Raw genomic sequence first — 17,685 nt, 5'->3', positions numbered from 1 at the left:
CGGGGAACCACTGAGCAGTGCTGCCAACCTCTGATGATGCTGTCCCTGCGTGCTACACATCGTCACCGCCCTCCTCAGAACGGTGCAACTTTTTTCTGTCATAGGCATCAGTGTTTTACAACGGCGAAACAACTTCGACAACAGTTCTTCTCCGCAAAGTACTCAAGACATTTTGCTCAGTGGCAATCATGCAACCGGAGCGATTTACTTACCTATCCTAGATAACACGACAAATACGAATTATCTACTGACAAAGCAGATAGTAGGCAGATATATAACTGCACGATACGCCTCGAATCGGCTGTTTGGTGTCAAGTTAAGAGGTACGTCAGTACAGAAGAGGAATTGCAGACGGAGTCAGTGACCATCTTTAACTGCAGCTGAGACAAATAGCGTGCTGTGGAGTAGTGTCGAAGGGGGCTGTTGCCAATTTTTAAGACCAACCAAGGAACTCGTAAGTACCGCTAAGGTTACATATTTCTGCCTAGTTAGATAAACATAAATGCAACATCTTCCACGTTTTCGTCACTCATTTACCGAGCATTCCTGTCTCTTGCTATTTGGCACAGTGAAGGAAAAAACTAGTAGCCAACATTTGCAAGTGATTCCGAAGTGCCGGCCGGGATGGCCGAGCGGTTATAGGCGCTACAGTATCGAACTGGGCGACAGCTACGCTCACAGGTTCGAATCCTGCCTCGGGCATGAATGTGTGTGATGTCCTTCGGTTAGTTAGGTTTAAATAGTTGTAAGTTCTAGGGGGCTGATGACCTCAGAAGTTAAGTGCCATAGTACTCAGAGCCATTCGAACCATTTGATTCCGAAGTACTATAATCTGTAATTAAGTTTCTTTGTAATTTTCGCAACTTTCTCGATCTTTGTGTTGACTAAAGTTTAATGTTATGAAGTGTCTTCCAGCTGGCTTAGAGATAGCCATTCTGTGGTATAATATAATGTGACCATGCTTTGTTTCATACTTCGATCAGTACTTTATGTAGTCCGTATTTAAGGTCCTACGCCTCCTCGTTGTAACTATTTATTCGTCCTAGTCGAAATCTGAACTGCTTTCTGACCTGAAGGTGTGTACACAACCTCCACTTTCCCAGGCGTTCGGTGTTGTGTACGTCTGTATGACTAATGACTACTCAGCAATTCATATTCAAGTGTTTGGAAAATGCTTCATAGATCCAGTTTCAAGACTAACCATTGATAGGTCCACTCCCCAGTACCACTTGGGAAAAACGAAAATCTAACTCTTCACTTGTCTAATTTTATTACGAACGTCGCTTGTTCATACGTGAATGAGCGTCAACAAAATATTTTATCAGCGATAATGACTGCCGCTGAAGAAATGAATTAAAGTTTGTACCACGATCGGCATTCGAACCTGTGTGTTCTCACTCACTACGCAGAAATGCTGACCATTACACCAGCGCAGCTCTACAGTGAACACTACTGCACGAACCATCCGAGACAGGTGCCCTCCGCAACACACGCTTCAATTCATATCTTCAGCTTATTTTGCCCCTGCATTCCCACTACGGCACTGGAATAGCACCCAAGCGTTGGACGTTGTGGGGAAATCCTGTACCACAGAACGGCGCAACAAAAACTGCCTTTGTATTAGTGACTTATCACGTCCGTAAAACTCACTCTGCTCTTCCGCGATAGTTCAAAGTGAACTGCCTTTCTTTGAATTTATTCGACGTCCTGCGTTAATCCAGTTCCACATAAAAGGATGGACAAGTGTTGTGTAGGCACTCTCTTCAGTAGATTCTTTGCATTTTTTAAGACTTTTGCGAAAGAACGCAGCGTTTGGTTCGCATTCCCCACAATATTACCTATAAAATTTGCGCTAAATAGGGCGCTGATTATGTGCAGCACTATGTTTTCTTTCATTTGTGGCTCCGTTAGCGATTTGTTTTATGGTTGTTTAGTATTACCCGGTGCACTATCAACGGTGTCTAACATTTATGTCATTATCTAGAATATATACGAAGACAGTAACTGGTTCTCGAAAGAACAGTTACTGTTGATGACCGTGCAGCTTTTCCCTGGAAGAAATGATGACTAACTGAAAACCTCAGCTGCCGACAGGTGTTGTTGATATACCTCGATGTGGACAGCTGAAAATGTGTGCCCCGACCGGGACTCGAACCCGGGATCTCCTGCTTACATGGCAGACGCTCTATCCATCTTCTTTTTTTTTCTTGCGCTGATATGAAACTTCCTGGCAGATCAAAACCGTGCGCCCGACCGAGACCCGAACTCGGGACCCCCGCCTTTCGCGGGCAAGTGCTCTACCAACTTTTTTTTTTTTTTTTTTTGGCAAGTGCTCTACCATCTTTTTTTTGGGAGTGAGAAGTTTTTATGTATTTATTTATTTATTTTATATGAAGGAAGGTAGGAGAAACAGAAAACTTTATTATTCACAAAATAAACATAGTACGTCCTGACACATGATAACTGTCCGGGAAGGAACCTCTCTGCCGTCCTACCATGCAGCATGAAATAACAACAAAACCAAAGTGGGGCCACCTCCGGCACCTAAAGAAAAGTATTTATGGATATGAAAACAAAATTTGAAGTACATCCATTTGCTAACTGTTCAAGTCTGTGTTTTTCGTAGGTCGCATACTTGCATAGTGTTCTTAGTCGATCACATTACTTGGTCGGTTTCACAACGAAAGCACCGCCGCTCATCTTTGCGCACCCGGCACACCCCAAGCATATGGCGGGTCCGCAAAAACCGTTACCAGGAAATTGGCATACCAGTCCTTGTACATTTGTAGCCGTAATAGTTTTGTGTGTCCATCTTGCAAGTATTGCCAGTAATACAGGACGTTCAGTAAGTTCGTACGTGTGTCTCTATAGATGTAATGGACCGTCATACCTGTGATCCACGCCACTGCGTTCGTCTTATGTCGCGGAAAATACGTTTCCTCTGGAAAAAAGACTATGTCAGAACAGACTGCTTTATAGATAGTGCGCCGCATGAACGCTATTATCTTTCTTGCGAGAGTCCAGACAGCCAATGCCTCGCCGCAGACCAGCCGATGGTCGTCCGTATCCAGCACGCCGCATTGCTGACACAAGGGCGAATCCGCCAAATGTATTGCGTACATTTTATCATTTGTAGGGTATTTTCGGTTGACGACAATGTACCATGTTGTTCTGACTGATGTAGGTAGGTGGGGGTGGTGGACCGTGCGCCACACCACGTGCCAATTAACAGCTGGATGTTTGCGTTCCACCCTATTCCGGGCGATCTGTCGAAGAAGCAGATGGTACACGTCCTTCGATGTCGACTGCCGGGTCGTCGGTAAACGCTCTCGAACGTAACTGTGTTCCACGAGGAACGTGCGCACATACGTTAAAGGGGGCGATATATGGCCGACACTGACTGGAGGAAGATGCGATGTGGGTACGAGTTCTTCGATGATCGTCCCCGTAAGCGAGTGATTCCTGTTGCGCCACCGTTTGAGCATAGTATTAATATACATGGCACGCGCCTTCTCGTGCACGTTCACTAAACCAACGGCCCCCTCTCGCGCTGGGAGGGTAAGCGTGTTGTACTGTACCTTAAAGAGTTGTCCCAGGCACACATAGTACCCAAAAGCCGCCTGAATCCTCATAGCCATCGTGCGCGTCAAGGTGAGAAGGTGTGTCAGGAGGCACATCATCGATCTGAGCCACCGAGGACACAGATGAATAGCGCGACTGCAGGGACTTATTCCTTGCACGCTTCCCGCGAGACTCACATTCCCAACTGTCCACAATTCTACATATGTATTGTACCTTATATACATTTGCCCACCCACTCATTACTCGCGCACGCTTTGGCGATTCCCGTAAGAGTTTAGGCAACCTGTGCGCATTCGCACAGACGATGATCAATGGCTGGGTGGCCTTTAACTACATATACGAAGACAGTAACTTGTTCTCGAAAGAACAGGTACAATACATATGTAAAATTGTGGACAGTTGGGAATGTGAGTCTCACGGGAAGCGTGGAAGGGATAAGTCCCTGCAGTCACGCTATTCATCTGTGTCCTCGGTAGCTCAGACGGATAGAGCGTCTGCCATGTAAGCAGGAGATTCCTGGTTCGAGTCCCGGTCGGGGCACACATTTTCAGCTGTCCACATCGAGGTGTATCAACAACACCTGTCGGCAGCTGAGGTTTTCAGTTAGTCATCATTATCTAGAATATTGGCACTAGAGCACATGTCAACCGCTGTGTCTTAACTCCTGCTCTTTTTAACAATATTACTTTTGTCGTGTTCTTCTTTTTATTGTTTTTTATTACCGTAATCCCTTTTATTCGTTATAAGCTTATTACAGACTTCAACTATCGTATCCCCCTTTATTTTCGCTGTTTCAATTAATTATTGAAAACTAGTGTATGGCGACATTAGCGACATCTGGTGAACTTACAGCACAAACATCTTGTGGCTACTGTACGGCAGCTTGTTTTAAACCCTAGTACTACTGACAACATGACCCGTGCATGTGATGTTATTTATATGTATTTGACGATGCTGGTGCTGATTCCGCATTTAACATTTGACAATGCCACTATGGCTGCAGTACATTGAGACTTTGTTTTTATGAAACAGGTATCCCTCTTCATATTTAAAGCGCACAAATGTAAATATTGCAGTACTATTTTTCTTTATGGTCTATGTATTGTTCTTCAGCTGTATACAGTTTGCGAGTGTATTTATGTTTCTTTTTTCCATTTTTGCTGCAGATCTGATAATGGTCATTAAAGACCGAAACCGGTAATCTGTTAACAAAAAGTTTGTGACCACAAACGTAAATTAAAGGAAACCTATAAAATAGTTCCAGTTTATGTTGTTTGTAACAGTAATCCCCAGGTTATTACCTGATCCGAGAGCCTTTAAGTTTGTGTGCTTTATCACGTAACTAAAAAAATGTTCATATGTGTGTGAAATCTTATGGGACTTAACTGCTAAGGTTCAAAAAATGGTTCAAATGGCTCTGAGCACTATGCGACTTAACTTCTGAGGTCATCAGTCGCCTAGAACTTAGAACTAATTAAAGCTATCTAACCTAACGACACCACACACATCCATGCCCGAGGCATTCGGCTCCAGAATGTAGCACCTAGAACCGCACGGCCGCTCTGGCCAGTAACTCCTAAGGTCATCAGTCCCTAAGCTTACACACTACTTATCCTAAATTATCCTAAGGACAAACATACACAACCATGCCCGAGGGAGGATTCGAACCTCCGCCGGGACCAGCCGCATAGTTTATGACTGCAGCACCCTAGACCGCTCGGCTAATTCACGCAACTGAAATGTAAGAAAATTTTGTTTAGTCTGCAGGTGGAGGACGTCACACTTTTTGTTGTTTAGGATCACTTACAACTTTTCACGACGTACAGATACCTTGTCTAAGCCGTTTTGCAATTTCTCTGATTTTTTTATTAGATCCTCTATTTTTTTCTTCTGTTTACACACTGCGTGTCGAAGATAAGGGGCTGCTTCTTCTTTACCCCGTAATAGTCTCCTATCGCGGCGCAGAAAATTTAAATATGGCTCGGAGATGCCTACAACCATCCTGTCTAATGTCGCAAAAGCGTGGCGTCAAGGATCATTGCTCCCAGGTTCAGCGACGCTTCAAACAGTGACATAAAGGAAACAAAAGAAAAGTTCGGCATAGGTATTAAAATCCATGGAGAGGAAATAAAAACTTTGGGGTTCGCCGATGACATTGTAATTCTGTCAGAGACAGCAAAGGACTTGGAAGAGCAGTTCAACGGAATGGACATTGTCTTGAAAGGAGGATATAAAATGAACTTCAACAAAAGCAAAACGAGAATAATGGAATGTAGTCGAACTAAGTCGGGTGATGCTGAGGGAATTAGATTAGGAAGTGAGACACTTAAAGTAGTAAAGGAGTTTTGCTATTTGGGGAGCAAAATAACTGATGATGGTTGAAGAAGAGAGGATATAAAATGTAGACTGGCAATGGCAAGGAAAGCGTTTCTGAAGAAGAGAAATTTGTTAACATTGAGTATAGATTTAAATGTCGGGAAGTCGTTTCTTAAAGTATTTGTATCTAGTGTAGCCATGTATGGAAGTGAAACGTGGACGATAAATAGTTTAGACAAGAAGAGAATAGAAGCTTTCGAAATGTGGTGTTACAGAAGAATGCTGAAGATTAGATGGGTAGATCACATAACTAATGAGGAGTTATTGAATAGAATTGGGGAGAAGAGGAGTTTGTGGCACAGCTTGACTAGAAGAAGGGATCGGTTGGTTGGACATGTTCTGAGGCATCGAGGGTTCACCAATTTAGTATTGGAAGGCAGCGTGGAGGGTAAAAATCGTAGAGGGAGACCAAGAGATGAATACACTAAGCAGATTCAGAAGGATGTAGGCTGTAGTAGGTATGGGAGATGAAGAAGCTTGCACAGGATAGAGTAGCATGGAGAGCTGCATCAAACCAGTCTCAGGACTGAAGGCCACAACAACAACAAACATGTAGTGGGAAACCAATAGGGACTCTACAAAACCGTTTGACACAATATGGATGTGGTCTGAAGCAGCAAAGACTGTTTATACCGTTTCAGTTCACCTGATTAACCCAGTCCTGTGGCGTGATCACGGGGTTGGGGTGAGGGAGGGAATGGGGCAGGGAGACATTGAGACCCTTCCAGCCGCCAGTTCATCAGCATCCTCAGTGCCAGCGAAGTACATTTTATTTAGGACTTTTTAAAATGCATCTGTAAAGAGAGGCTAAGCCACTGATCACTGATTCCTGGGCATCAACTATGCTGTCAACTGTGGCTAGTGCACCAACTCAGAGCTGGGTCTAAATGATTGCCTATCACACCAGACTTTCTTTATTACTACTCGTGCAAACGTACCCTCAGAGTGTCGGCAATATACAATGGGGTGCTTTTTTGGATGTCTCGCAGTATAGTGGTGAACCTTTTTTTGCGTGGCGTAGAGCAGTACCGCGACATGCCATGGATTCAACAAGTCGTTGACAAACCCGTGCAGAAATACAATGCTGCATCCGTAATTTCGAAACTGTTTGCCAGTGTACGATTTTGTGCAGAAACTGTGGTGTGCGTACTGTAAGACCTTCGGTACACACACCATCAGATTATTGACTTGTCGCTCTAACGAAGCAGGCGAGTGTCAGCAATATGTCTCGTGGTCTTATCGTGGCGTGTTTATCTTCTGCCGTTAGGTCAGACGATAGAAATGCCACTTGCACGCTTAGAGTAGCAGATTGACGGTGACCAACTTTAAACAGAACTTGATTAATTTTCACACACATTTATTAAAATAATAAAAATCATAGACATTACATAACTTGATTCTGGATGCTGTTTACAATTGACAATCTGAAGTTCCTTTGGTCTTGGTACGTTAATCATATTCTCACATATCTCTGATGCTTGACGAAGTGTCTGGTTATTTATCTTCATGGCTCTGTGCAGGAATATGGTAATCTTATTAGGCGCAGACTGAAACTTGACTATAGACTGGTACAGACTAATGTAGACTGGTACAGACTAATGCAGACTAATTAATCAGAGGTCTGTACACTCATTATAATACCTCTAGCGTTCAGGTATCACTGCGCGAGTGTGATCCGCGAGGAGTAAAGGTTCTACGTTAGCAGCAAGCTCATTGGCTGCGTTACATATTAATACGCGGATCGGCGGAAGGAGAATTTGGTCTGTCTCTAAGGCAGCGCCATCTCGTAGTGCAGAGACGGACGAGCGCTGCGCCTGCGCTGTTGTGCTTAGCGGGGCGCACTCTAGTGGGAAAGTTGTGTACGCGCTGACTACGCAGAACTATGTACACAACACAAACTGACTGATCCAGATCGCTGGTCGATCATGAGTGGTGGGCTTGTTTTCTTTGGTGCGTAGCCGGGCATGAGCATCTTTGTGTTTTCGGCTGGGGCATGCGAGACGGCGAGAGGCAGTCGGTTTTGGGCGGCCGTTGAGACTGGCGGAGTTGTGGCTTGGGCGTAAGCACACGTGTGATCTCTGTTATGCTGGGGCTGTTAGCTAATCATGAAACTCCTGCGGCAGTTACTGGTTGCCTTGAAGGAATTTCGTATAAACTGTGCCAAGCCTCGCAGTGCGAGGGGAGTCCAGAGTTCGTGTTGGCCTATATGTTTGTGCAAATTGAGGTGCGTGTGTGAGAAACAAGACGTGGGCCTGTCGGTCGCTTCGTCCATCTGGCAGCCACCGCAAGTGGATGTTCGGCCTGAATGTCTACAGTTTGTGGTGAGTATAGTGTGAACAAGTTCTCGTAGGATGTGCTCCCAGTCTGACTCTTAACCTGTGTTATTTGTGGGTGCCGACCACTTGTCTGTCACTGCTTCCGGGTGTCCTGTAGCATTTCACAGCAAAACTGTGTTTTTGTGGCATTCTGTGTTTCTGGCTCAGCCTCCGCCTAGAAAGGTTCGATCGGACATCTTTTGGAATTCCTTAATGCTGTAATTTAAACATATAAAAAAATTGTTGTTTCAGAATAAGCACCCGTTTCTTTGGGACACTGCAGTTCTGTAATCTTAATGAGTGTTATTTGTCAAATGAAGTGTGTTTATGTCTTGCAGTTTTCTGGGGCACGCAGCTGTGTTACTGAACCCATTTTGAAGTGTTCTGTCGGGTGAATGACTGCTCCCCACTTCAGTGTATTCTTTTGAGTAGTATTGTAAGGTTTTTTGGATATTTGTCAGTGGGGTGTATTGATTCAATTTTGTTTTTCTACTTCTGTTGAATTACGCAGAATTGTTTAGTTTATCTGGTTATTGGCTTAACTCGCACTTCACGCACTAAATCAGCTGATATTGAAATATTTTTAATCCCGTTTAATGTCAGACAGATTCAAATGTAACTTCAATCTTTTTCTTTTTCTTTTTTTTTTTTTTGTCATCAGTCTTCTGACTGGTTTGATGAGGCCCGCCACGAATTCCTTTCCTGTGCTAACCTCTTCATCTCAGAGTAGCACTTGAAACCTACGTCCTCAATTATTTGCTTGACGTATTCCAATCTCTGTCTTCCTCTACTCTTTTTGCCCTCTACGGCTCCCTCTAGTACCATGGAAGTCATTCCCTCGTGTCTTAGCTGATGTCCCATCATCCTGTCCCTTCTCCATGTCAGTGTTTTCCACATATTCCTTTCGTCTCCGATTCTGCATAGAACCTCCTCATTCGTTACCTTATCAGTCCACCTAATATTCAACATTCGTCTATAGCACCACATCTCAAATGCTTCGATTCTCTTCTGTTCCGGTTTTCCCACAGTCCATGTTTCACTACCATACAATGCTGTACTCCAGATGTATATCCTCAGAAATTTCTTCCTCAAATTGAGGCCGGTATTAGATATTAGTAGACCTCTCTTGGCCAGAAATGTCTTTTTTTCCATAGCGAGTATGCTTTTGATGTTCTCCTTGCTCTGTCCGTCATTGGTTATTTTACTGCCTAGGTAGCAGAATTCCTTAACTTCATTGACTTCGTGACCATCAATCCTGATGTTAAGTTTCTCGCTGTTGTCATTTCTACTACTTCTCATTACCTTCGTCTTTCTCCGATTTACTCTCAAACCATACTGTGTACTCATTAGACTGTTCATTCCGTTCAGCATATCATTTAATTCTTCTTCACTTTCACTCAGGATAGCAATGTCATCAGCGAATCGTATCATTGATATCCTTTCACCTTGTATTTTATTTCCACTCCTGAACCTTTCTTTTATTTCCATCATTGCTTCCTCGATGTAAAGATTGAAAAGCAGGGGTGAAAAGGTACAACCTTGTCTTACACCCTTCTTAATACGAGCACTTCGTTCTTGATCGTCCACTCTTATTATTCCCTCTTGGTTGTTGTACATATTGTGTATGACCCGTCTCCCCCCAATAGCTTACCCCTACTTTTTTCAGAATCTCGAATAGCTTGCACCATTTTATATTGTCGAACGCTTTTTCCAGGTCGACAAATCCTATCAAAGTGTCTTGATTTTTCTTTAGCCTTGTTTCCATTATTAGCCGTAACGTCAGAATTGCCTCTCTCGTCCCTTTACTTTTCCTAAAGCCAAACTGATCGTCACCTTCCGCATTCTGAATTTTCTTTTCCATTCTTCTGTATATTATTCTTGTAAGCAGCTTCGATGCATGAGCTGTTAAGCTGATTGTGCGATAATTCTCGCACTTGTCAGCTCTTGCCGTCTTCGGAATTGTGTGGATGATGCTTTTCCGAAAGTCAGATGGTATATCGCCAGACTCATATATTCTACACACCAACGTGAATAGTCGTTTTGTTGCCACTTCCCCCAATAATTTTAGAAATTCTGATTGAATGTTATCCATCCCTTCTGCCTTATTTGACCGTAAGTCCTCCAAAGCTCTTTTAAATTCCGATTCTAATACTGGATCCCCTATCTCTTCCAAATCGACTCCTGTTTCTTCTTCTATCACATCAGACAAATCTTCACCCTCATAGAGGCTTTCAATGTATTCTTTCCACCTATCTGCTCTCTCCTCTGCATTTACCAGTGGAATTCCCGTTGCAGTCTTAATGTTACCACCGTTGCTTTTAATGTCATCAAAGGTTGTTTTGACTTTCCTGTATGCTGAGTCTGTCCTTCCGACAATCATATCTTTTTCGATGTCTTCACATTTTTCCTGCAGCCATTTCGTCTTAGCTTCCCTGCACTTCCTGTTTATTTCATTCCTCAGCGACTTGTACTTCTATATTTCTGATTTTCCCGCAACATGTTTGTACTTCCTCCTTTCATCAATCAACTGAAGTATTTCTTCCGTTACCCATGGTATCTTCGCAGCTACCTTCTTTGTACCTATGTTTTCCTTCCCAACTTCTGTAATGGCCCTTTTTAGAGATGTCCATTCCTCTTCAACTGTACTGCCTACTGCGCTATTCCTTATTGCTGTATCTATAGCGTTAGAGAACTTCAAACGTATCTCGTCATTCCTTAGTACTTCATTTATGTTATTTGAAATAAATGTGTTGGATTGGCCTTAATGAATTATGTGCAGTCGAAGTAAGGGACTCAGTCCTTCATTAGTGCTTAACAGTGGCGTGTGGTTCGGGTTGTGAGCCCCGGGCTTGGACCACCGTCCTCTCGATTACGATTGATGGGATTCATATCGGTAGATCTGCATGATCTGGTGAAATGGTGCACTGCCATCCACAAAACTTCCATCGTTGTTTGGGAACGTGATGCTCGTGAATGGCTGAAACTTGTCTCCATAGATATTTCCAGTCACAGGCCGGTCCATTCTATGTAAACACGGCCCAGTACATTATGGAGACACCACCACCTCACACAGTGCCTTGTTGATAACCTGGGTCCGCAGCTTCGTCGCGTCTGCGCCACACTCGAACACTACCGTCAGCTCATACCAAGCGAAATCGGGACTCGTAGGATGAGGACGCGAATTCCCAGTCGTCCAGGGCCCATCCAGAATCGTCACGAATCAAGGAGAGGCGTTGCAGGTGCTGTCGTGATGTTAGCAAAGGCACTCTTCCTAGTTGGCATGTAAACTTGTACTACTGTGGTAGGCATGGGCTTCGTGTCTATCTTGGCGGCAATAATACTTTCATTATGCTGTTCGTACTAGGTTTCCGCGTTCCTATTTTTTTTTTTACTCATTATTAAACCTACTCCTGCAATACCCCTATTTGATTTTGTATTTATAACCCTGTATTCACCTGACCAGTACTCCTCCTGCCACCGAACTTCCTCAATTCTCGCTATATCTATTCAAATTTTGTAACCTACCTGCCCGATTAAGGGAACTATATCTACATCTACATCTACATCTACATCCATACTCCGCAAGCCACCTGACGGTGTGTGGCGGAGGGTACCCTGAGTACCTCTATCGGTTCTCCCTTCTGTTCCAGTCTCGTATTGTTCGTGGAAAGAAGGATTGTCTGTATGCTTCTGTGTGGGCTCCAATCTCTCTGATTTTATGCTCATCCTCTCTTCGCGAGATACACGTACGAGGGAGCAATATACTGCTTGACTCCTCGGTGAATGTATGTTCTCGAAACTTTAACACAAGCCCGTATGGAGATACTGAGCGTCTCTCCTGCAGAGTTTTCCACTGAAGTTTATCTATCATCTCCGTAACGCTTTCGCGATTACTAAATGATCCTGTAACGAAGCGCGCTGCTCTCCGTTGGATCTTCTCTCTGTCTTCTATCAACCCTATCTGGTACGGATCCCACACTGCTGAGCAGTATTCAAGCAGTGGGCGAACAGGCATACTGTAACCTACTTCCTTTGTTTTCGGATTGCATTTCCTTAGGATTCTTCCAACGAATCTCAGTCTGGCACCTGCTTTACCGACGATCAACTTTATATGATCATTCCATTTTAAATCACTCCTAGTGCGTAGTCCCAGATAATTTATGGAATTAACTGCTTCCAGTTGCTGACCTGCTATTTTGTAGCTAAATGATAAGGGATCTATCTTTGTATGTATTCGCAGCACATTACACTTGTCTACATTGAGATTGAATTGCCATTCCCTGCACCATGCATCAATTCGCTGCAGATCCTCCTGCATTTCAGTACAATTTTCCATTGTTACAACCTCTCGGTACACCACAGCATCATCTGCAAAAAGCCTCAGTGAACTTCCGATGTCATCCACAAGGTCATTTATGTATATTGTGAATAGCAACGGTCCTACGACACTCCCCTGCGGGACACCTGAAATCACTCTTACTTCGGAAGACTTCTCTCCATTGAGAATGACATGCTGCGTTCTGATATCTAGGAACTCTTCAATCCAATCACACAATTGGCCTGATAGTCCATATGCTCTTACTTTGTTCATTAAACGACTGTGGGGAACTGTACCGAACGCCTTGCGGAACTCAAGAAACACGGCATCTACCTGGGAACTCGTGTCTATGGTCCTCTGAGTCTCGTGGACGAATAGTGCGAGCTGGGTTTCACACGACCGTCTTTTTCGAAACCCATGCTGATTCCTACAGAGTAGATGACCGGTCTCCAGAAAAGTCATTATACTCGAACATAATACGTGTTCCAAAATTCTACAACTGATCGTCGTTAGAGATATAGGTCTATAGTTCTGCACATTTGTTCGACGTCCCTTCTTGAAAACGGGGATGACCTGTGCCCTTTTTCCAATCCTTTGGAACGCTACGCTCTTCTAGAGACCTACGGTACACCGCTGCAAGGAGGGGGGCAAGTTCCTTCGCGTACTCTGTGTAAAATCGAACTGGTATCCCATCAAGTCCATCGGCCTTTCCTCTTTTGAGCGATTTTAATTGTTTCTCTATCCCTCTGTCGTCTATTTCGATATCTACCATTTTGTCATTTGTGCGACTCTCTAGAGAAGGAACTACAGTGCAGTCTTCCTCTGTGAAACAGCTTTGGAAAAACACATTTAGTATTTCGGCCTTTAGTCTGTCATCCTCTGCTCCGATCCGTAGAACGCCAGTTTTATTTCTCCTGATCACGGCGGCCTTCTCAGTAGTCCCGGGCCGGAGATCCGAATGGGGGGACTATTTTAATTCCAGAATATTTTATCTAAGACATGCCATCTGCATTTAACGATACTGTAGATCTGCATGCAATCGGGAAAAATTACAGCTGTAGTTTCTCCTTGCTTTCAGTCGCAGTACCAGCACGGCAACGCCGTTTTGGTTGATGTTACAAGGACAGATCTGCCAATCTTTCAGACAGTTACCCCTGTAACTACTGAAGGCTGCTGCCCCTCTTCAGGAACCACACGTTTGTCTGGCCTCTCAACAGACACCACTCCATTGTGGTTGCACCTACGGTGCGGCCATCTGTATCGCTGAGGCACGCAAGCCTTCTCACCAACGGCAAGTCCATGGTTCATGGCGGGGGGGGATCTGACAAGGGAACCTCCCCATCGCACCCCCCTCAGATTTAGTTATAAGTTGGCACAGTGGATAGGCCTTGAAAAACTGAACACAGATCAATCGAGAAAACAGGAAGAAGTTGTGTGGAACTATGAAAAAAATTAGTAAAATATACAAACTGAGTAGTCCATGTGCAAGATAGGTAACATCAAGGATAGTGCGATTGCAGGAGCGCCGTGGTCCCGTGGTTAGCGTGAGTAACTGCGGACCGAGAGGTCCTAGGTTCAAGTCTTCTCTCACCTGAAAATTTTGCTTTCTTAATTTTCGCAAAGTTGTGATCTGTTCGTTCGTTCATTGACGTCTCTGTTCACTGTAATAAGTTTAGTGTCTGTGTTTTGCGACCGCACCGCAAAACCGTGCCATTGGTAAACGAAAGGACGTGCCCCTCCAATGGGAACCGAAAACACTTGATCGCAAGGTTATAGATCAACCGATTCCTCCACAGGAAAACACGTCTGATATATTCTTTACGACACTGGTGACGGCATGTGCGTCACATGACAGGAATATGTTGTCGACCCACCTACCTAACTTGTACACTTAGCGAATGGGTAAAAAGATTCTTCTACCTTGCCCGATTTAGGTCTTCTTGTGGATGTGATAATTACTCCCAAAAAAGTGATGAAAACATAAGAGTTTGTCACATAAACTGAAAATAAAAAATTAAACTGTTCATTCGAGGGAAGACTTGAACCTAGGACCTCTCGTTCCGCAGCTGCTCACGCTAACCACGGGACCACGGCGCTCTTTGAATCCCACTGTCCTTGATGTTGCCTATCTTCGCATAGACTACTCAGTTTTTATATTTTACTAATTTTTTTCGTAGTTCCACACAACTTATTCCTGTTTTCTCGATTGATCTGTGTTCAGTTTTTCAAGGGCTATCCACTGTGCTAACTTGTAACTAAATCTGAGAGGGGTGCGATGGGTAGGTTCCCTTGTGAGTTATACATTGGAAAATATCGATAAATGAACGTCACACATTTGGTGCGCTGGATCCTGTTGTGGCACCTAATCAGATTAACTGACAACTATACCGACGCAATTTCTCACGGAATTGGCACTCCGTGAACCATCTATTGTCTGCCTCTCACTCCACCTCTTACGTCATACATTGGCCAGTACAGTCGCAACTAAATCAAGAAGTGAATCTTTGGGTATGATTTTATGAATCCAGTAGCCAGAAATGCCAGACAGCTAAAGAAGCCATTGAAGTCTCCCGTCCATATAGAAGGTGGTCCACTTAATCGTTTCTATTGTTGTTCCAGAGACATTTGCGCTGAAACGCCTAAGTGAATCACGCTGTATACGGCGGAACCGAAATCCAGGGACAACATTTCGTAAGTTGTTCAGGAATATCTTTTGAGTATTGTGGTGCCAGTTACCCATCATCCCTGTTGGTGTCTTGCAAGATACAAACTGGGCTCTGAGGTAAAGATAAAACAACAAAAATCCGCTCCACCTGAATTTGCATGAGACTGACAGCTCCTGTGAGCCCAACTACTTAGTAACATTGTACACGATGACAATGCTGATTACTTTAGTGACAATTAATGATTAAAATAATGTTAACATAGGCTCAAGTAGCGGCGATATGTTGTCGGTGTACCTGTATTAACAATACCTAGTGTTGTGGATTGGTAGGAGCCAACCCACGGGGTTTGGAGGAAGCCGAAAGGCACGCGTTTAAGCTCACGCAGGCTGGCGTGAGGTCTGGAACAGGACAAGGTAGTCCGACTAGAAAAAAAGGATGTAACTGGTGGAATACTTAACTTTAATCCATTAATGTTGAACGTAGCTCTTGTCAGTACATTCTTTACAATATCAATAGCAACTGATAACGGCGCCTTGCTAGGTCGTAGCAAATGACGTAGCTGAAGGCTATGCTAACTATCGTTACTGCACAACTGGGGCGAGTGCTAGGAAATCTCTCTAGACCTGCCGCGTGGCGGCGCTCGGTCTGCAATCACTGATAGTGGCGACACGCGGGTCCGACGTATACTAACGGACCGCGGCCGATTTAAAGGCTACCACCTAGCAAGTGTGGTGTTTGGCGGTGACACCACACATAGCAGAGAATGGGACAGAATTCTTAGCGCTTACATAACATTCGTGATCCAGGGAAATTATACGTTAATTTTCGTGTAAATACTTACATACTTTGAGGAAGGCACATTAATCCGAGAACATGGAGCCTAAGTGAATAAAGAAATTTTACCACATAGATAAGTTTAGAGAGAGGATGTATACCATGGAAAAGCTGATTATTCTAGTAATAATTAATGATTGAAATGATATTAAAATAGGCCCACATAACGGGGATATGGTATCGATATAACGTCGTTGACAGTCCCTAGTATGACATGAGAAAGAATTCCAAGCGCTTAATTAACATTCGTGATCCACGGAAATTACACATTTATTTTCTATGAAAATATTCACTAATGCTCAGGAAGCGACGTTAAATTGATAATGTGGAGTGTAATTGAATAAAGGAATAGTATCACATTCAAACGCTTATACACAATAATTACTACAATATAAGAGTTGCAAGACTATACTGATAACGTGTGAATAAATGGATAATACCACATCCCATTCAAACCACAAACCGAAAATTACCATAGGTGGTCCGTTCATCCGTACTCACATGAATTCTGTGTTAATTTGACTTCACGATCCGTCTGCTTATCTGAGAAGAATATTGTCATTTATTACTCGGGGAAAGCCCACGTACTACCATCATTAGTTACTGGTTACATGAGGCTATCCAACTCTTCCAACATTGCGAGGGTGATCCATTGATAGTGACCGGGCCAAATATCTCACGAAATAAGCGTCAAACGAAAAAACTACAAAGAACGAAACCGTCTAGCTTGAAGGGGGAAACCAGATGGCGCTATGGTTGGCCCGCTAGACGGCGCTGCCATGGTCATACGGATATCAACGGCTTTTTTTAAAATTAGGAACCAGCATTTTTTATTACATATTCGTGTTGTACGTAAAGAAATATGAATGTTTTAGATGGACCACTTTATTCGCTTTGTGATAGATGGCGCTGTAACATTCACAAACGTATAAGTACGTGGTATCACGTAACATTCCGCCAGTGCGGACGGTATTTGCATCGTGATATATTACCCGTGTTACAATGGACCGTTTACCAATTGCGGAAAAGATCGATATTTTGTTGATGTATGGCTATTGTGATCCAAAGGCGTGTGCTATGTATGCTGCTCGGTATCCTGGACGACATCATCCAAGTGTCGGGACGGTTCGCCGGATAGTCACATTATTTAAGGAAACAGGAAGTGTTCAGCCACATGTGAAACGTCAACAACGACCTGCAACAAATGATGATGCCCAATTAGGTGTTTTAACTGCCGTCGCGGCTAATCCGCAGATCAGTAGCAGACAAATTGCGCGACAATCGGGAATCTCAAAACGTCGGTGTTGAGAATGCTACATCAACATCGAGTGCACAGGTACCATATATCTACGCACCAGGAATTGCATGGCAACGACTTTGAACGTCGTGTACAGTTCTGCCACTGGGAAAAAGAGAAATTGCGGGACGATGACAGATTTTTTGCACGCATTCTATTTAGCGACGAAGAGTCATTGACCAACAGCGGTAACGTAAACCGGCGTAATATGCACTGTTATGGCTGCGACAAGTGGAACATCAACGACCTTGGCGGTTTAAAGTATGGTGCATCATTATTGGAGAAAGGATAATGGAC

The 17,685-nt window shown here is 43.8% G+C and overlaps 1 protein-coding gene across 1 annotated transcript in view; it reads left to right on the top strand.

Annotated features, from left to right (window-relative positions):
• The first annotated feature begins 346 nt into the window (after positions 1-346).
• The window catches only part of LOC126428152 (constitutive coactivator of peroxisome proliferator-activated receptor gamma-like), a 48,518-nt gene continuing 31,179 nt past the window's right edge, over positions 347-17,685 (top strand). The window contains exon 1 of the mRNA XM_050090061.1: positions 347-454. The gene's annotated coding sequence lies outside the window, so the exon portion shown is untranslated. The remainder of the gene's footprint in view (positions 455-17,685) is intronic.

Source organism: Schistocerca serialis, chromosome 12 (genome assembly GCF_023864345.2).
Source record: "Schistocerca serialis cubense isolate TAMUIC-IGC-003099 chromosome 12, iqSchSeri2.2, whole genome shotgun sequence".
NCBI classification, from domain to species: domain Eukaryota; kingdom Metazoa; phylum Arthropoda; class Insecta; order Orthoptera; family Acrididae; genus Schistocerca; species Schistocerca serialis.
This window is presented reverse-complemented; position numbering and strand designations above follow the sequence as displayed.